At 44.0% G+C, this 19,997-nt stretch overlaps 1 pseudogene; it reads left to right on the forward strand.

Moving 5' to 3' along the window:
- Nucleotides 1-14,244: 14,244 nt before the first annotated feature.
- Nucleotides 14,245-15,001, forward strand: LOC129525951 (small ribosomal subunit protein eS6-like; annotated as a pseudogene).
- The last annotated feature ends 4,996 nt before the right edge of the window (nt 15,002-19,997 follow it).

Genomic DNA, 19,997 nt, shown 5'->3' on the forward strand with positions numbered 1-19,997 from the left:
CCTCAGAAATGTATAATTCTAAGACCTAATTTCATCCACTTGTCATTGGTGCCCACTAGCCACTCGTCTTTTTTGTCCTCATCTATTAGGCGATGCAGGAGATGTAGAGCTGGGGCCTCAGCTCCAGGGGAGGAGGTAGGCATTGGCACTCTAGGGGCTGGATGTTGGGGGAGGGTTACTGAAATTCAGAAACAACTTTGAAATTCCCAGTCACAAACAGTCTCATGTTCTGAGGATGTTTACACATAGAAGATGCCTAATACTTTTTGTTGTCTATAACAGTTTTATTAGAAGAGTGTGTCTGGAGTGGCAGAACCAAGGTAAAGAGCGCCTAAATAATCACTTTGATGGATTAAGATTGGAATGAAGTTTGGCTGAAAAGAAACTTTCCTTATCCATCTAAGTCAGAGTATGTGGTGAGGAGTAAAGAGTAGGAGGCAGGCCGGGTGCGGTGGCTCACGCCTGTAATCCCAGCCCTTTGGGAGGCCGAGGAGGGCGGATCACGAGGTTAGATCGAGACCATCCTGGCTAACACGGTGAAACCCCGTCTCTACTAAAAATACAAAAAATTAGCCGGGCGTCGTGGTGGGCGCCTGTAGTCCCAGCTACTCGGGAGGCTGAGGCAGGAGAATGGCGTGAACCCAGGAGGCGGAGCTTGCAGTGAGCTGAGATCGCGCCACTGCACTCCAGCCTGGGCGACAGAGAGAGACTCCGTCTCGAAAAAAAAAAAAGAGTACAAGGCAATAAAATTCTCTGTGATGGTCCGGGGTGGACTGTTCACTGCAGGAAGATCTTTGCAAATATCGGGGCGGAGGGTTTTCTACCACAGATGCATTTTAAAATGGGCACCTGTGGGCAAGGCATTAGCAATGAATTGAAATACAGCGCATAACTTACTTGTTGTTTTGTTTGCTCTGAATTTCATTGCTGCTTATTATGGTACCTTTGTGTGAAGGATAATTTAGAGGAGATAGGAGATACAAGGGAAAGGAAAGGAGAAAGGGGTACCAGAATCGGGAGGCAAATGGTTGAGCGGGGCCGTACCTGTTCCTATTTGTTATGAGTTGTGCCTCCCACTTGGGGCTAATTCTCCATTAACATTGTGTTTTCCTGATGGGACTCTCCAGGGTGGCTTAGGATAGCAGCTCTCTTCGAGTCAGCCCATGGATGCTGTTTCAGCTCAGTGGAGGACTTCAGAAGCAAGCTGAAATGGAATTGGTGTACCAGTAGGGGGTAAGAAGGAGAGATTGGAATCATCCTCAAGGATGTCTGAACTTTCCAAATAGGCAGTGGTCTCTGGCCTGGGGTTTGTGGACCACTGAGGAATATGCATATTTTTGGGGAGACTAAAAAGGTTAAAAACCACTACTCTAAAGCTTAACTGCCATCTCTAATGTATGTGCATAATTATGCTTTGCTAGGATGGGAAGAAAGGACACTAGTGAAAGAAATGTGGACGGGTGTGTCTTCAGGTATATTAACAGGTCCAGAGCATGGAGTCCCCAGCAGAAAATGCACAGATGCCATTGCAAAAGGCAGGAGGTGCGGAAATGAACGTGATCCACCAGTAAGTAAAAACAAGACATGTAGGTTTGCTCTATTAGTCAGTCATTCCTGTGCTCTCCTGTCCTCTGAGGTGAGATAGGTCATGCTGCTGATACCCTTACAGAAGTATGTTTTAATGTCCTAGGACTACTGAAACAGAGTACCAGGAACTGGGTGACTTTCAATAACAACTTTATTCTCTCATGGTCCTGGATTTTAAGATGTTCAAAATTAAGGTGTGGGCAGGGCCATGTTCTCTCTGACACCTTTAGAGAAGAGTCCTTCCTGGCTTCTTAGCCAGCAATGCCCCTTGGTTGCCTGCAGTCCTTGGTGTTTCTTGGCTGTAGCAACATGACTCCGATCCCTGTCTCCATCCACACATGGACTTCTGCCCCATATATCTTTGTGTCTTCACAAGGCCTTCTTAGAAGGATACTAGTTGTTGGATTTAGGGTGCACCCTAATCCACCCTGGCCTCATCTTAACTAATGACATCTGCAAGGATCCTATTTCCAAATGAGGTCACCTGAGGTTCTGGGTTGATATGGTTTGGCTGTGTCCCCACCCCAATCTCATCTTGAATTGTACTCCCAGAATTCCCACGTGTTGTGGGAGGGACCCGGTGGGAGGTAATTGAATCATGGAGGCGGTTTCCCCCATACTGTTCTCATGGTAGTGAATTAGTCTCACAAGATCTGATGGTTTTATAAGGGGTTTCCCCTTTTGCTTGGCTCTCATTCTCTCTTCCCTGCCACCGTGTAAGACGTGCCTTTCACCTTACACCATGATTGTGAGGCCTCCCCAGCCACGTGGAACTGTGAATCCATTAAACCTCTTTTTCTTTATAAATTATCCAGTCTCAGGTAGGTCTTTATCAGCAGCATGAAAACAGATTAATACATGGGTAGACATGACTTTTCGTGGGATGCTATTCAGCCCAGTATTCAGAGGCATCTTTGTGGACTCTGCTACATTCTGCGGGGTTTAAGGTTGCAATTATGGAATAAAATGGTGGGGAGAACTAGTTACAAAGTGTGGAGAAGACAGGAGATGGGTCTTCAGAAGTATTTGGATAGGTATTAATAGGAGTATAGAAGAACGTTAAAATGTCATTCACTTAAATGACATGTAAATTGCCTTTGCAGTCAAGATACCAAAAGCTCTAGATTAGGAGTGGGGAATGAGGTCCCTGACCCCTCTGCTATTCCCTTCTTGGTACAACTCCTTAGTTCTGCATTCCTGATTTAAGAAACTGTGAGCTTCGCCAGCCGGGCGCGGTGGCTCACGCCTGTAATCCCAGCACTTTGGGAGGCCGAGGCGGGCAGATCACAAGGTCAGGAGATTGAGACCATCCTGGCTAACACGGTGAAACCCTGTCTCTACTAAAAATACAAAAAAATTAGCCAGGCATGTTGGCGGGCGCCTGTAGTCCCAGCTGCTGGGGAGGCTGAGGCAGGAGAATGGCGTGAACCCGGAAGGCAGAGCTTGCAGTAAGCCGAGATTGCGCCACTGCACTCCAGCGTGGGCGACAGAGCGAGACTCCATCTCAAAAAAAAAAAAAAGAAAGAAACTGTGAGCTTCAAAACAATCTTCTCCCACCCTAATTGTAAACAGATACATCTAACTTTTATGACTTAATAAAGGGAGTATCTTGGAATAGTCATGTGATATCAGCCCAGAGAAAATGTCTTCTTATTTCTCATCTGAATTATAAAACTGATTTATATAGTATTCATTGTATGCAGTTGCAGTAACAATGGCTTCATGGTACTAGCTAGCCTAGTTTTACTTCCTCTGTACAGAGCTGAGTGAGAGTGAGAATGAGGAAAACACCTCTCTATCTTATGAAGGGGTCCTAGGATCCTAGTGAGAGGGTTTCAGTTGGATAGGCTATTTCAGGCTTAAAGCAGGCCCAGAGTTCCAGGGAACCATGAAGCAGTCATCTAAGGGCACTCTGAGGGGATTGTAGTTGCTAAGAGGGGCCTAGACCCAACTAGATCATGATTATTCTTTCTCAGTCTCTCAAAAAATGCAATGAATATTCCAGAACTTGGCTGGCTCTTTAAGGACATCTTGCTTACAGACAGAGTGTTTTCCAAGTAGCTTGCTGCCTGCAGAGGCATCCACAAACCTAAATTGGAGACTTTATCTACCCCGGGTCCCTCAAAACCCTGGGAAATAGGACCAGAAAGAACCACAGGCTGTGGTGTTGGTTACAGAAAATGAAAGGATCCAAGTTATCAAAAGTGGGTAACAAAGCAACATCAAGAAACTGTGTCCTTAAAACTAAGAGAATATACAAGACATTCTAATCCACGTGGTTCTTAGGGTGAAATCTAGCCTCTGGGCAGATAAGAAATCAGGGTGTGAGTCACCCCTCTTTAGCTGGAATGACAAGAGACTCAGACCATAACTCTAGAGATTGAAGGGTTACCCACACCTGCATTCCTTTTCATGCCTCACCTATCCCAGGTATGCACTAAAACTACTGCTAAAAATAACTGCAGAAACTTGAAGTCTGGGAAATAGCACTGAACAGTCTCACCTGAAGTGAAGAGCTGGTTGGTGCCAAGTGGAAAGGAGACAGGAAGAAAATGGGCTCCTCTGGAACCATGCAGTCTCTAGGAGGTGGGCCCCAAGGTCTGCTCAGAGTCTTGGAGCTTTTGTTTGCTCGTAGCCATCCATCCCCTGATACCATCCAAACACAAAGGATGTCTCCTGTCACTATCACCCTTCAATCATCTGCCAGTGCCGTCAAAGAGGCTGGAAGGAGCAGGAGGAATTGGGAAAGGAACAGGTGGGGAAAGTGTAAGTCATCGGACTGTTCACTGTTGCTGTGTGACCTTGTGGGAGTTACTAAACCTCTCTGAACCTCGAGTTTTCTCATTTGTTAATATGGAAAGAAGACTGTCAAGCCTATCTCTGTCACAGAATCTTTTTTTTTTTTGAGATGGAGTCTCTGTCAACCAGGCTGAAGTGCAATGGTGCAATCTTGGCTCACTGCAACCTCCACCTCCCAGATTCAAGCGATTCTCCCACCTCAGCCTCCCAAGTAGCTGGAATTACAGGCATGTGCCACCATGCCAGGCTAATTTTTGTATTTTTAATAGAGGCAGGGTGCCATGTTCGTCAGGCTGGTCTCGAATTCCCGACCTCAGGTGATCCATCTGCCTCGGCCTCCCAAAGTTCCGGGATTATAGGTGTGAGCCACCACACCTGGCCTGCCTCACAGAATCTCGAACCTAGTTTTTAAAATTCTGTTTCTTTCCTCCTTCCCTTCCAGTGTCCACCATATCCTAGCCACTGTGCCAGATGCTAGGAAACCAATAGTAAAAAAAGAGTCAGATGCTATTTTTGCTGAACTTAGCCTTAGTATTGTATAGTGATTGTGCTTCCTACTAGGCAGGGACCACGCCTAATTTGTGGATATTACTAATATCATACAGGGCCCATACGCAGTAAATGTTCAATATCTGTCATTTTCTGAAACCTAAGATGTGTCAGGCGGCTTGACCTGTATTATTTCTAGTTCTTTGAACAATCCCGAACAGTCGATATTATTGTTCCCAATATGAGCTATGGAGCCAGTTTGCCAAATCGGCCCCTGACTAACTGAGACTTTGGACAAGTTGTTCAACCTTCCTGTGTTTCAACCTTCTTATCTGAAGACACACAGTTATAGTACAGCATTGTGAAGTTAAATGAACTATACTGTGGCTCATGATAACAATCAGTAAGTGTTAGTCATTATAATGATCATTAATTGTGGCTTTTAGCATAGATGAAGACTGGCAGCATACCCATATCATACAGCTGGTAAAGGGCTAAGTAAAAATTTGAAGCCAAATTGGATTCCAAGCCTCTGCCCTTTACACTAAATACACTGTTTGTTATGTGTGTGTGTATGTATATATGTGTAATTCCATATTACTCATTCAGTATGTTCCACACAACAAGTAAGTATTATGCAAATGAACTTTCAGGTTCCAAGCTATTTTCAAATTGGCAACAGGCGGGTAAGAAAATAAGACATTCTTGTTTTCACCAGTAGATGGCAGAAGGAAGAAAAGACCACTCCGGAGAGGGAAGGAGTTTTAATTCGGAGCCGAGTGATTCACAGTGGGCTGTGGCTGAGGCACAGGGGCGGATGAGGCAGACTCCTTGTATGACTACAGTGGAGGACAGCCCCACTGGAACTAGGGGTCAGGGGTCAGGGTGGGGAGGAGAACTACCTACAGGTATGTGAAGGGTGTCAGCCTTCAAGAAGATCTGCTAGGTTGACCCAGAGGATGGGGACTGGGAGCCCTGAAGTAAAGGCAAGTTCAGATGCAGTTAGAAAAAAAGGTCGCGTTCCTCTGTCATCTCTACTGCGCGGTCCCTGGCTGTGGGCCCTCCTCGTCAACTTCCAAACACTTGGTTCTTTTCCAAAGCCTGCCTTTCCCTCTGGGATGTTGATGAAGGCACTTGCCTTGTTTGCTCCTTTCCCCACCCGCTACCCCAGTCTGTAAGTCAGGAATACTATTTCCCCCGCCTATCCCAATACACGTTGTTTGTGAGCCACCGGCCCCCCTCACTGCTTCCCTCTCTCCTCACTGCATATCCATCCAGTAGGCTTGGTCCACAGCCCGTGCTCCTGTATCAAATAAGCTTGGTGCTGGGTAACCTGTGAGCTGCTTGTTCGTTCATTTTATCCTAGAGACATGTCCTTCAGCCCAAAGTGATGGGGAGTTGTCCTTCTGGGTCCAAAAGAGTAGTAGCAGCAATCAAGCATGGTGGTCATTTATACTGGGCCAACTCTCACTGATGTGACGCTGGCTCTTGTCCTCACACATTCTTTTGGGGGAGGAGTCCACTGGTAACTCCTGATATCTTAGAAACTCTCTTACCCAAGCTATTAAATCCAGTGCCAACTTAAAACCAACATCCCTGTCGCGATTTCTGGGTGGGTCAAGAGTGGGGACTATCCAAAGGTTTCTTATTTGACATACGTCTATTTGTACATTTGTAATGGTTGTTGGTTTGGTTTTAAATAAGTGATTCTTGGACAGGGCATGGTGGCTCATGCCTATAATCCCAGCACTTTGGGAGGCCAAGGTGGGAGGATTGCTTGAGGCCAGGAGTTTGAGACCACAGTTTGGGGTTCTGCTGGGTAACAAAGCAGAACCCCATCTCTACAAAAACAATAAAAAATTAGCTGGGCATGGCAGACCCTGCCTATGGTCCTAGCTACTTGGGAGGCTGAGACAAGACAATCATTTGAGTCTTGGAGGATGAGATTGCAGTAAGCTATGATTGTGCTGCTGCGTTCTAGCCTGGGTGACAGGGTAAGACCCTGTCTCTAAAAGGTAAATAGTAAATAAGTGATTCTTTACAATAGGGCTGAGGAGAGCCTCCTGTGTGTTAGGAGTTTGCCAGGTGACTGGCATATATTATTTCTTTTACTGGAGGTCATGAGTCATTTCTCAAGGAAACTGCGGATCAGGAAAGCTTGTTTGTCATATTTTAAAACTGCAGCCTAGTCTTTTTTGTTTTTTTTTGAGACAGAGTTTTGCTCTTGTTGCCCAGGCTGGAGTGCAATGACGTGATCTTGGCTCACCGCAACCTCTGCCTCCCAGGATCAAGGGATTCTCCTGCCTCAGCCTCCTGAGTAGCTGGGATTACAGGTGCCCACCACCATGCCCGGCTAATTTTTGTATTTTTAGTAGAGACGGTTTCACCGTTTTGGCCAGGCTGGTCTCAAACCCCTGACCTCAGGTGATCCACCCACCTCAGCTTCCCAAAGTGCTAAGATTAAAGGCATGAGCCAACGTGCCTGGCCTTTCCTTTTTTTGAGACAGAGTCTTGCTCTATCGCCCAGGCTGGAGTGCAGTGGCAAGATCACAGTTCACTGCAGCCTCCAATTCCCCAGACTCAAGTGATCCTCCCACTTCAGACTCCCAAGTTGCTGGGACCACAGCTGTGCACCACCATACTCGGCTAATTTTTGCATTTTTTTTTAAGAGAGAGGGTTTCACCATGTTGTCCAGGCTGGTCTTGAACTTCTGGGCTCAAGTGATCCTCCTGCCTTGGCTTCCCAAATTGTAGGGATTACAGGCATGAGCCACCGCACCCAGCCCATTCTCTATTTTCTGAAAGGTTTGTGTAAAAATTTTTTTATAAGGCCAGGCACGGTGGCTCACGCCTGTAATCCCAGCACTTTGGGAGGCCGAGACAGGAGGATCATGAGGTCAGGAGATCGAGACCATCCTGGCTAACATGGTGAAACCCCATCTCTACTAAAAATAAAAAAAATTAGCCAGGCGTGGTGGCGGGTGCCTGTAGTCCTAGCTACTTGGGAGGCTGAGGCAGGAGAATGGCGTGAACCCGGGAGGCGGAGCTTGCAGTGAGCCGAGATCGTGCCACTGCATTCCAGCCTGGGCGACAGAGTGAGACTCTGTCTCAAAAAAAAAAAAATTTTTTTTATAAACAAAATATTTTTCATACACAAAAGATTTTTCATTCTGAATTATACAAAAAACTTCAAACAAGTACTGTTTATAAGATCCACTAATGTTATATTTTTAAATAATATGATTACATAATAGCTTTCTTTAAATCTGAGTTCACTCAAATTTGATGGTTTTTTTTTTTTTGAGACGGAGTTTCATTCTTGTTGCCCAGGCTGGAGTGCAATGGTGTGTTCTCGGCTCACTGCAACCTCTGCCTCCCAGGCACAAGCAATTCTCCTGTCTCAGCCTCCCAAGTAGCTCGGATTACAGGGATGCACCACCATGCCCGGCTAATTTTTTTGTATTTAGTAGAGATGGGGTTCCGTCATGTTAGTCAGGGTGGTCGCGAACTCCTGACTTCAGGTGATCCACCTGCATTGGCCTCCCAAAGTGCTGGGATAACAGGCGTGTGCCACCACGCGCAGCCTTGTTTTATCTTTACTATGATTACCAAGTTGTAAAAACAAAAAATTACAACCACATTCTTGGCAGAATTTTGATGTCTGATAATACCTGGATATTGGACAGCATCCAATTAAAACATCAGTATAGCTTTCATGCATTAAATAAAGTATTTTGCTCAAGTTCCCAAAACAAACTTGAGTATGTTGGGTTTGAATGGAAGCAAAAGGCCAAGTTAAAATATGAAAGCAGATGGTTTTTATTTGGTAGGAGCTGAAATGAATATTTGCGTTCTAATCAGACATCTGTGCCATGTGGCATTTTCCAAATTTTTAAGAGTCTACCAGTCTAAACACTTCACTGCTTTTACCACCTTTGCTTTGCTCTTCTCCTTTCTTTCCTCTCATTTTGCCTTCAGACTTTTTCTTTTCTTTTTTTTTTTTTGAGACAGAGTCTTGCTCTATCACCCAGGCTGGAGTGCAGTGGTGCTATCTTGGTTCACTGCAACCTCTGCCTGTTGGGGTTCAAGTGAGTCTCATATCTCAGCCACCCAAGTAGCTGGGACTATAGGCTTGCACCACCACACCCGGCTAATTTTTGTATTTTTAGTAGAGACAGGGTTTCACCATGTTGGCCAGGCTGGTCTCGAATTCCTGGCCTCAAGTGATCTGCCTGCCTTGGCCTCCCAAAGTGCTGAGATTCCAGGCTTGAGCCACCGCCCCCGGCCTCAGCCTTTTTCTTTACCTCTACTTCTTCCATACTGGTTGCTGCCCATACTGGTCTAGAAAACCTTTTTTTCCTCTTAATATCAGCCTCCATTTTTGTGTCATCTTTTTCATCTTTCACCACACACTCATTTCCTCTTGGCAGTGTCTGGCATCACCACAGTTGCTGTCTCTTGAACAACTTTCTTTAAAACATCGCGTCTACTTTGAGAATACTTTCAAGTCAGCTGAGCACCTTTGGGGCATTCTTTTTTCTCTTTTCAGGCACTTTTCTTTTCCACCCACTCTGACACACCACATGATCACGCTGACCAGAGTTTGGTTTGTGTAAAATTGCTGTTATTTCTTCCTTAAATGTTGGATAGAATTGAACGGTGAAGCCATTTGGATTTGGGATTTTAATTATGAAATTGTTCTTCTTCTTTTTTTCTTTTTTTGTTTTCCAGACAGGATCTTGCTTCATCACCCAGGCTGGAGTACAGTGGCACAATCACAGCTCACTGAAGCTTCAACCTCCTGGGTTCCCTCCTGGGAGCGACTCTCCCACCTCAATCTCCAGAGTAGCTGGGACTACAGGTGCCTCCCACCACACCTGGATAATTTTTGAAATTTTTGTAGAGTCGGGGTCTTGCTAGGTTGCTTAGGCTGGTCTCTAACTCCTAGCTTCAAGTGATTCTCCTGCCTTGGCCTCCTAAAGTGCCAAGATTACAGGTATGAGCCAGCATACTTGGCCTGCATCCTGCACATACCGATACACTGTGTTTTCATCATCATTCAGATTGAAATACTTTCTATTGTCTTTTTTCGATTCAAGGTTATTTTGAAGAGTGTTGCTTAATTTCAGAATATTTGAAGATCTTAAAAACATTTTACTTAATTACATAACTTGGGCTGGGCATGGTGGCTCACACCTGTAATCCCAGCATGTTGGGAGGCAGAGGCAGGCAGATCACTTGAGGCCAGGAGTTCAAGACCAGCCTGGTCAACATGATATAACCCCATCTCTACTATAAATACAAAAATTAGCAGGGTGTGGTGGCACACACCTGTAATCCCAGGTTCTCAGAAGGCTGAGGCATGAGAATCTTTTGAATCCAGGAAGTGGTGTTAGCAGTGAGCTGAGATAGTGCCACTGCACTGCAGCCTGGGTGACAAAGCAAGGCTCTGTCTCAAAAACAAAAAAGAAAAAAGAAAAACCATAACCTGAATGAATTTGATCTTTTGCCATTTTTTGAGGCTTGTTTATGGACTAGCATATAGCGCATCTCAGTGTATATTCCATGAGCACTTCAAAAGAATGTGTACTCTGCAATTTTTGAGTATGATATTCTGTAGTCAATTAAGTCAAACTAATTGGTAATGCTATCAAATTTTCTATGATGTCACTTTTTTCCCCAACTTATTCTAACAGTTACTAAGAGGGGTTATTAAAATCTCCATATGTTTGTGGATTCATTTATTTCTTTTTAGTCTGTTAATTTTTGCTTTACGTATTTTAAGCTCTCTTATTAAGTGTATACAGATTTAGGACTTTTATGTCTTAACTAATTAAACGTTTTAGTATTAAGAAATATTCTTTATCTCTGGAATACTCTTTGCTTGAGAGATTTTATTTGGGCCGGGCGCGGTGGCTCACGCCTGTAATCCCAGCACTTTGGGAGGCCAAGGCGGGCGGATCAGGAGGTCAGGAGTTCGAGACCAGCCTGGCCAACATGGTGAAACCCCGTCTCTACTAAAAATACAAAAATTAGCTGAGCGCGGTGGCAGGGGCCTGTAATCCCAGCTACTCTGGAGGCTGAGGCAGGAGAATTGCTTGAACCCGGGAGGCAGAGGTTGCAGTGAGCCGAGATCGCACCACTGCACTTCAGCCTGGGTGACAGAGCAAGACTTTGTCTCAAAAAAAAAAAGAAAGAAAGAAAGATGCTTTATCTGATATTAATATAGCCATAAACAAGCCAAACATTGCCTTTTTTTTTTTTTTTTTTTTTTTGGGAGGGAGTCTTGCTCTGTCATCCAGGCTGGAGTGCAGTGGTGCAATCTTGTCTTGCTACAACCACTGCCTCTCAGGTTCAAGTGATCCTCCTGCCTCAGCCCCCCAAGTAGCTGAGATTATAATGTGTACCACCACACCTGGCTAATTTTTGTATTTTTAATAGAGACAGAGTTTCACCATGTTGGCCAGGCTGGTCTCAGACTCCTAGCCTCAAGTGACCTGTGCGCCTTGGCCTCCCAAAATGCTTAGATTACAGGCGTAAGCCACTGTGCCCAACCCAAATATTGTTTTCTTAAGTTTAGTGTTTGTACAATATATACTTTTTTACTATTTTGCTTTCAACTTGGTTGTGTCTTTATATTTCTAAGATGTTTCTTGTAAACAAAGTAACCTGAGATTTTTGTTCTCTGTTTTCTAATTGGAGGGGCTAGTCTATTAGCATTTTTTTTTTTTTTTTTTTTTTTTTTGAGACAGGGTCTCACTCTGTCACCCAGGCTGGAGTGTAGTGGCACCATCATGCCTCACTGAAACCTCGACCTCCTGGGCTCAAGCAATTCTTCCACCTCAGCCTCCTGAGTAGCTGGGCCTATAAGTATGCACCATCATGCCTGGTGAATCTTCAAACTTTTTTTGTAGAGATGGGATCCCACTTTATTGCCCAGGCTTGTCTCATTTGTATTTAACATGATTTTTTGGTATTTTTGAGTTTACTTTTAACAAATAAAAAACCCATAACATTTTTTTCTACTTGTTCCATCAGTTGTTTGTTTCTCTGTGATATAGCTTGGGTCTGTGTCCCTGCCCAAATCTCATGTCAAATTGTAATCTCCAGTGTTGGAGGTGGGGCCTGGTAGGAGGTGACTGGATCATGGGAGTGGGTTTCCCCTTTGGTGCTGTCCTCATGATAATGAGTTAGTTCTCATGAGATCTGGTCATTTAAAAGAATGTGGCACCGGCCGGGCACGGTGGCTCACCCCTGTAATCCCAGCACTTTGGGAGGCTGAGGTGGGTGGATCTCCTGAGGTCAGGAGTTCAAGACCAGCCTGGCCAACATGGTAAAACCCCGTCTCTACTAACAATACAAAAATTAGCTGGGCGTGGTGGCAGGTGCCTGTAATCCCAGCTACTTGGAAGGCTGAGGCAGGAGAATTGCTTGAGCCCGGGAGGCGGAGGTTGCAGTGAGCCGAGATTGCACCACTGCACTCCAGCCTAGGCGACAGAGCAAGACTCTGTCTCAAAAAAGAAAAAAGAAAAAAAAAAGTGTGTGGCACCCGCCCCTCTGTCCTACCCCTCTGTCCTTGGTCCTGCTTCTGCCATGTAAGATGCCTGCTCCGGCTTTGCCTTCCTCCATGAGTAAAAGGGTCCTGAGGCCTCCCCAGAATCAGATGCCGCCATGCTTCCTGTACAGCCTGCAGAACTGTGAGCCAGTTAAACCTCTTTTCTTTATAAATGACCCAGTCTCAGGTATTTCTTTATAGTAATGCAAGAATGGACTAATACACTCTGTTTCTCTTTTCCTGCCCACTTTTCAATAAATTGAGTATTTTTAAATATACCATTGACTTTTTAGCTAATCATCTTTTATTTTGAGTAGTTTTTCTTGAGATTACAAATATCTTTAACAATCTACCTTCAAATTATTCTCCTTTTGTGATTCTAACACTAATTCTATTTACCCACTTCCAATTCTTTTTACCCATTTCCAATTCTTTGAGCTCTTGTTGTCCTATATTTTACTTCTAAATGTTATATATTTTGAAATATATTGTTATTATATTGGCAGCCAATTGTCTTTTTAAAATGTGTAGAATAAGCCAGGAGCAGTGATCATGCCTGTAATCCCAGCTACTTAGGAGGTTGAGGTGGGAGGATTGCTTGAGGTCAGGAGTTTGAGACCAGCCTGGGAAACAGCAAGACCCTCTCTCTAAAAAATAGAAAAATAAAAAAATTAACCAAGGATGGTGGCATGTGCCTGTGGTCTTAGCTACTTGGGAGGCTGAGGCAGGAGGTTTGCTTGAGCCCAGGCGTCAAGCCTGCGGTGAGCTATGATCATGCCACTGCACTCCAGCCTGGGCAACAGAGTGAGATCATGTAACTAAAAAGAGAAAAAAAAGTATAGCTCTCTTTTCTATTTAGATTCATATTTATGCTCTCTGGGTCTCTTATCTTTTCCTACAGATCTATGCTTCCATTGACATTATTTCTGTTAATCATTTCTGGTAGAGCAGGTTTTCTGGAAATGAATTTCTCCTCTTTTCTGAAAATATCCTTATTTACCTTTAGGTTGAAATATAAATAGATGTGGCCAGGCGCGGTGGCTCACACCTGTAATCCCAGCACTTTGGGAGGCTGAGGTGGGCAGATCATAAGATCAGGAGATAGAGACCATCCTGGCTAACACGGTGAAACCCATTATCTACTAAAAATACAAAAAATTAGCCGGGCGTGGTGGCACACGCCTGTAGTCCCAGCTACTCGCGAGGCTGAGGCAGGAGAATTGCTTGAACCCAGGAACTGGAGGTTGCAGTGAGCCGAGATCATGCCATTGCACTCCAGCCTGGGAGACAGAGTGAGACTCTGTCTCAAAAAAAAAAAAAAAAAAGAAGAAGAAAGAAATATAAATAGACATCTAGGCTGACAGGTTTTGCTTTTTTTTTTTCAGTTATTTAAGAAAGCTTTTCTATTTTTGGGGGGGTGGTGTGGGGTGTACTGGTCTGTTCTCATGCTGCTAATAGAACACATACCTGAGACTGGATAATTTATAAAGAAAAAGAGGTTTGGCTGGGTGCAGTGGCTCACCCCTGTAATTCCAGCACTTTGGGAGGCCAAAGCGGGTGGATCACGAGGTCAGGAGATCGAGACCATCCTGGCTAACATGGTGAAACCCCGTCTCTACTAAAAAAACAAAAATAAAAAAGAAAAAAAGAGGTTTAATGGACTCACAGTTCCACATAGCTGGAGAGGCCTTACCATCATGGTGGAAAGCAAAGGAGGAGCAAGGCACGTCTTACATGGTGGCAAGCAAGAGAGAAGTAGAGGGGAACTCCCTTTAGAAAGCCATCAGGTCTTGGAGGCATTCAGCTGCTTCAAGATGAAGCTGAACATCTCCTTCCCGGTCACTGGCTGCCAGAAACTCATTGAGTGGATGATGAATGCAAACTTCGTACTTTTTATGAGAAGCTTATGGCCACAGAAGTTGCTGCTGACACTCTGGGTGAAGAATGGAAAGGTTATGTGGTCCGAATCAGTGGTAGGAACAACAAACAAGGTTTCCCCATGAAGCAGGGTGTCTTGACCCGTGGCTGTGTCCGCCTGCTACTGAGTAAGGGGCATTCCTGTTACAGACCAAGGAGAACTGGAGAAAGAAAGAGAAAATCAGTTTGTGGTTGCATAGTGGATGCCAATCTGAGCATTCTCAACTTGGTTATTGTTAAAAAAAAAAAAAAGTAAAGAAGGATATTCCTGGACTGACTGATACTATGGTGCCTTGTCGCCTGGGGCCCAAAAAAGCTAGCAGAATCTGCAAACTTTCCAACCTCTCTGAAGAAGATGATGTCCGCTAGTATGTTGTAAGAAAGCCCTCAAACAAAGGAGGTAAGAAACCTAGGACCAAAGCACCCAAGATTCAGCATCTTGTTACTCCACATTTCTTGCAGCACAAAGGGCAGCATATTGCTCTGAAGAAGCCGTGTACTAAGAAAAATAAGGAAGAGGCTGCAGAATATGCTAAACTTTTAGGCAAGGGAATGAAGGAGGCTAAAGAGAAGCGCCAGGAACAAATTGTGAAGAGACACAGACTTTCCTCTCTGTGAGCTTCTACTTCTAAGTCTGAGTCCAGTCAGAAATAAGATTTTTTGAGTAACAAATAAATAAGATCAGACTCAAAAAAAAAAAAAAGAGAAAAGAATAGAAAAGAAAGCCATCAGGTCTCGTGAGACGTTATCACAAGAACAGCATGGGAAAGACCCACTCCCGTGATTCTATTACTTCCCGCCGGGTCCCTCCCACAACATGTAGGAATTATGGGAGCTACAATTCAAGATGAGATTTGGGTGGGGACACAGCCAAACCATATTAGGGGATGGGGAAGCTTTTCTATTGTCTTCTGGCCTCTACTGTTTCTGATGAGAAATTACCCATCATTCATAATTTTTCTTTGTCTGCTTTTAATAATTTGTTTTTATCTTTGATTTTCAACACTTTGACTATGATGTACCTGAGGCTGGTTTTCTTTGTATTTATTCTGCCTGGAGTTCACTGAGCTGATGCAATCTGTGACTTGATTTCTTTTAATTAGTTTTAGAAAATTCTTGTCTATTATCTCTCCAAAGATTTCTTCTGTCTCACTCTTTCTTTTCCTTATGGGACTTCAATTACAAATATGTTAAACCATTTGCTATCATCCTAAGGATCATAGATGCTCTGTTTTATCCCCCCAACATTTTTCTATTTGTGTTTTAGTTGGATTACAGTCACGTGCTGTATAATGACAGTTTAGCCAACAACAGACCACATATATGATGTTGGCCCCATAAGATTATAATAAAGCTGAAAAATTCCTATCACCTAGTGATGTTGTAGCCATCATAAAGTTGTAGTGCAACACATTTCTCCTGTGTTTGTAGTGATGCTGGTGTAAACAAACCTACTGTGCTGCCAGTTGTATAAAAGTATAGCACACACAATAATGTATAGTATATAATACTTGATAATGATAAAAAAAGACTATGTTACTGGTTTATGTATTTAGTATACATACTTTTATCATTATTTTAGGGTGTACTTCACATATATATAACATTACGTTATATATATATGTATAAAGTTGACTGTAAAACAACCTCAAGCAGAAACATAAATAAGAAATTTTAAAAATAGAAAAAAGCAGCTGGGCATGGTGGCTCATGCCTGTAATCCCAGCACTTTAGGAGGATAAGGCAGGGGGATCACCTGAGGTCAGGAGTTTGAGACCAGCCTGGCCAACATGGCGAAACCCCATCTCTACTAAAAACACAAAAAATTAGCCAGGCATGGTGGTGCACACCTGTAGACCCAGCTACTCAGGAGGCTGAGGCAGAATCGCTTGACTCTGGGAGGCAAAGGTTGCAATGAGCTGAGATCGTGCCATTGCACTCCAGCCTGAGTGACAGAGCGAGACTCAGTCTCAAAAAAAAAAAAAAAAAAAGGAAAAAGCCTAAATAATAAGGATATACAGAAGGAAATATTTTGTACAGCTGTACAATGTGTGCTTGAAGTTAAGCGTTATTAAAAGAGTCAAAAAGCTAAAAGATGAAAAAGTTTATAAAGTTAAAAAGTTACAGTAAGCTAAGGTTAATTTATTATTGAAGAAAGAAAAATTTTAAAAATAAACAAATTTAGTGGCCAGGCGCAGTGGGTCATGCCTGTAATCCCAGCACTTTGGGAGGCTGAGGTGGGTGGATCACCTGGAGTTGGGAGTTCAAGACCAGCCTGACCAACATGGTGAAGCCCCATCTCTACTAAAACTACAAAATTAGCTGGACATGGTGGCATATGCCTGTAATCCCAGCTACTTGGGAGTCTGAGGTAGGAGAATCGCTTGAACCCAGGAGGTGGAGGTTGCGGTGAGCCGAGATTGTGCCACTGTACTCCAGCCTGGGCAACAAGAGCAAAACTCCATCTCAAAAATAAACAAATAAATAAATAAATAAAATAAATTTAGAGTAGCCTAAATGTCCACTGTTTATAAAGTCCACAGTAGTGTGCAGTAATGTCCTAGGCCTCCACATTCACTCACCACTCACTCGCCCAGAGCAACTTCCAATCCTGTAAGCTCCATTTATGGTAAGTGCCCTGTATAGGTGTACCATATTTTATCTTTTATGGTGTATTTTTATTGTAACTTTCCTATGTTTAGATTTGTTTAGATATATAAATATTTACCATTGGGTTACAATTGCCTGCTGTATTCAGTACAGTAACATGCTGTGCAGGTTTGTAGCCTAGGAGCAATAGGCTATTCCAAGCAACCTAGGTGTGTAGTAGGCTGTGTGGTATGTGTGAATATACTCTATGATGTTCACACAATGACAAAATTGCCTAATGATGCATTTCTCAGAATGTATTGTTAAGCAATGCATGACATATTCTTATTGATCTGATTTTAAGTTTACTGTTCATTTCCACTGCTGTGTCCAGTCTACTGTACATCAAATTACTTCTTCATTTCTGATTTTTTTTTTTTTTTTTTGAGATGGAGTCTTGCTCTGTAGCCCAGGCTGGAGTGCAGTGGCGCGATCTCGGCTCACTGCAAGCTCCGCCTCCTGGGTTCACGCCATTCTCCTGCCTCAGCCTCCCGAGTAGCTGGGACTACAGGCACCTGCCACCACGCCCCGCTAATTTTTTGTATTTTTAGTAGAGATGGGGTTTCACCGTGTTAGCCAGGATGGTCTCAATCTCCTGACCTTGTGATCCACCCGCCTCAGCCTCCCAAAGTGCTGGGATTACAGGCGTGAGCCACCGTGCCCGGCCTCTGATTTTTTTTTTCTTTTTTTGAGATGGAATTTCGCTCTTGTCATCCAGGCTGGAGTGCAGTAGCATGATCTTAGCTCACTGCAGCCTCCGCCTCCTGGATTCAAGTGATTGTCCCACCTCAGCCTCCCAAGTAGCTGGGATTACAGGCACCTGCCACCATGCCCGGATAATTTTTTGTATTTTTAGTAGAGATGGGGTTTCACTATGTTGGGCAGGCTGGTCTCGAACTCCTGACCTCAGGTGATCTGCCTGCCTTAGCCTCCCAAAGTGTTGGGATTACAGGCATGAGCCACCATGCCCGGCCTGATATGTTTTTTATTTCTAGTATTTTCAATCTTTTTTTTTTTTTTTGAGATGGAGTCTTGCTCTGTCGCCCAGGCTGAAGTGGAGTGGTGCAATCTCAGCTCACTGCAAGCTCAGCCTCCCGGGTTCACGCCATTCTCCTGCCTCAGCCTCCTGAGTAGCTGGGACTACAGGTGCCCGCCACCACGCCTGGCTAATTTTTTGTATTTTTAGTAGAGACAGAGTTTCACCATGTTAGACAGGATGGTCTTGATCTCCTGACCTCGTGATCTGCCCGCCTTGGCCTCCCAAAGTGCTAGGATTACAGGCGTGAGCCACTGTGCCCGAGCTAGTATTTTCATTCTTTAAGTGTCTACTCTTTGTTAAAATTTCTCATTTGTTCATAGAAGATGTTTACCTTTTTCACCAGGTCCTTTGTCATATTTGTTAATGTTATTTTAAAGCCCATTTATAATTGCAAAATCTGGGCCTACTTGGGGCCAGCTTTTATTGATGATTTCCTCTCTTGATAATAGATTATATTTTCTTGTTTCTTTAGATGCTTTGTAGTTTTAAATTTGTGCTGGACATTGCATAAAATGGAAAGCAGAGGTGAAAGTAATATTTGCTCTCAACAAAGGACACATCCTACAGGAAGCTGAGTAAGTATAATCTGAAGTTAAAGTGAGCCTGGGGTATTTTGTGTTTTTGTTTTGTTTTTTTTGCAGTTTTAGTTAGATTCCGATCACCATGGGCTTCAGATGTTTTGACAGCGGGATCAAGATGTTCTCCTCAGCAAAGCTTAGTATATGACACCTGCAAGAGCACAGAGATCCCTTTATGCTTTTTATCTAGCCACCAGTTTTACAAACCATGGCGATCCCTGTCGTTGGTATTGGAGTGTTACTGCTCCTATGCCCTCTTAGTGGACAGAGCTACGGAATGTATGTATGTGTTTGTGTCCATATGAATATACATTCATACATGTATATGTATATTTACATTTACCTATTTTTATATCTATCTCTCTATACTGGAAAACATAGCTTTAATAGTTCTAATTCCAATTAAACAGCCCAGGGTTTATTCTAGTTTTCTTCCTCTCCCCTTTCCTAACTCTCTTCTCCAAGAATGATGGTTTTTATTATTATCCTTCGTATTTTTTTATTTGATCAATCCCTGTCTACATAACCAATAGTTGTTACTACCCCCACTTCTGCATAGATGGTCTTGCCACTCTACCTGGGCTCTGACACACCATCCTGGGCTGCCTCCCTGCTGGGATGCCTTGCTCGCCCCATTTCCTCTCTAACTTCTCACCCCGGGCTGCTTAGGTGTGGCCCTGCTCTCCCTGCTCGGGCTCCAGTACCTGACTCCAGGCTACCCTTCTATGGGAACATCTTTATCACTCTGCTTAGACTCCAACATCTTGTGCCAGGCTGTCCCATAGCATGGGTATCCTCCTCTCCTGCACGGGCCCCAACATCCCACGCCAGTCCACCCTCACACATATGCCCCCATCACCCTGCATTCACTCAAACACTTCACACCATGCTGCCCTTATGTGGGACACCTTCCTCATATTCTGGAGCTCCAGAAGCCTGTGCTGGTCCAATCCCCCCTGTGCATGCCCTCCTTGCCATGCTTGGGCTCCAACTCCTGTGGCTGGCCCATCCCTCCGTTCTTCCTTCTCCCATCCCTCTGTGGATGCTTTCCCAATCTTTCAGGCTTAGACTTGCCATTCTGGGCCACCATGATTCAGGGACATCCTTCTAATTCTGCATGGGCTTCAATACTCAATATTAGGGCTCTTCTTCTGTGGGGATACCCTCTTCACCCAATCTGAATTTCGAAACCAATCCCATGCCTGGTTGTATATATGAGACAATATTATAGTGTTAGAGATGAAAGGCAATAATTATATCATTAGATTAGATCCAGTTGAGATGGGTTGAGAGCAGTTATTCACAAAATAATTAATTAACTCCTCTGGAGTGCCTACTATGTGCCAGGACCTGTGCTGACCGTTGAGGTGACCATAACCTCTTG

The sequence above is a fragment of the Gorilla gorilla genome, chromosome 10 (assembly GCF_029281585.2).
Source record: "Gorilla gorilla gorilla isolate KB3781 chromosome 10, NHGRI_mGorGor1-v2.1_pri, whole genome shotgun sequence".
NCBI classification, from domain to species: domain Eukaryota; kingdom Metazoa; phylum Chordata; class Mammalia; order Primates; family Hominidae; genus Gorilla; species Gorilla gorilla.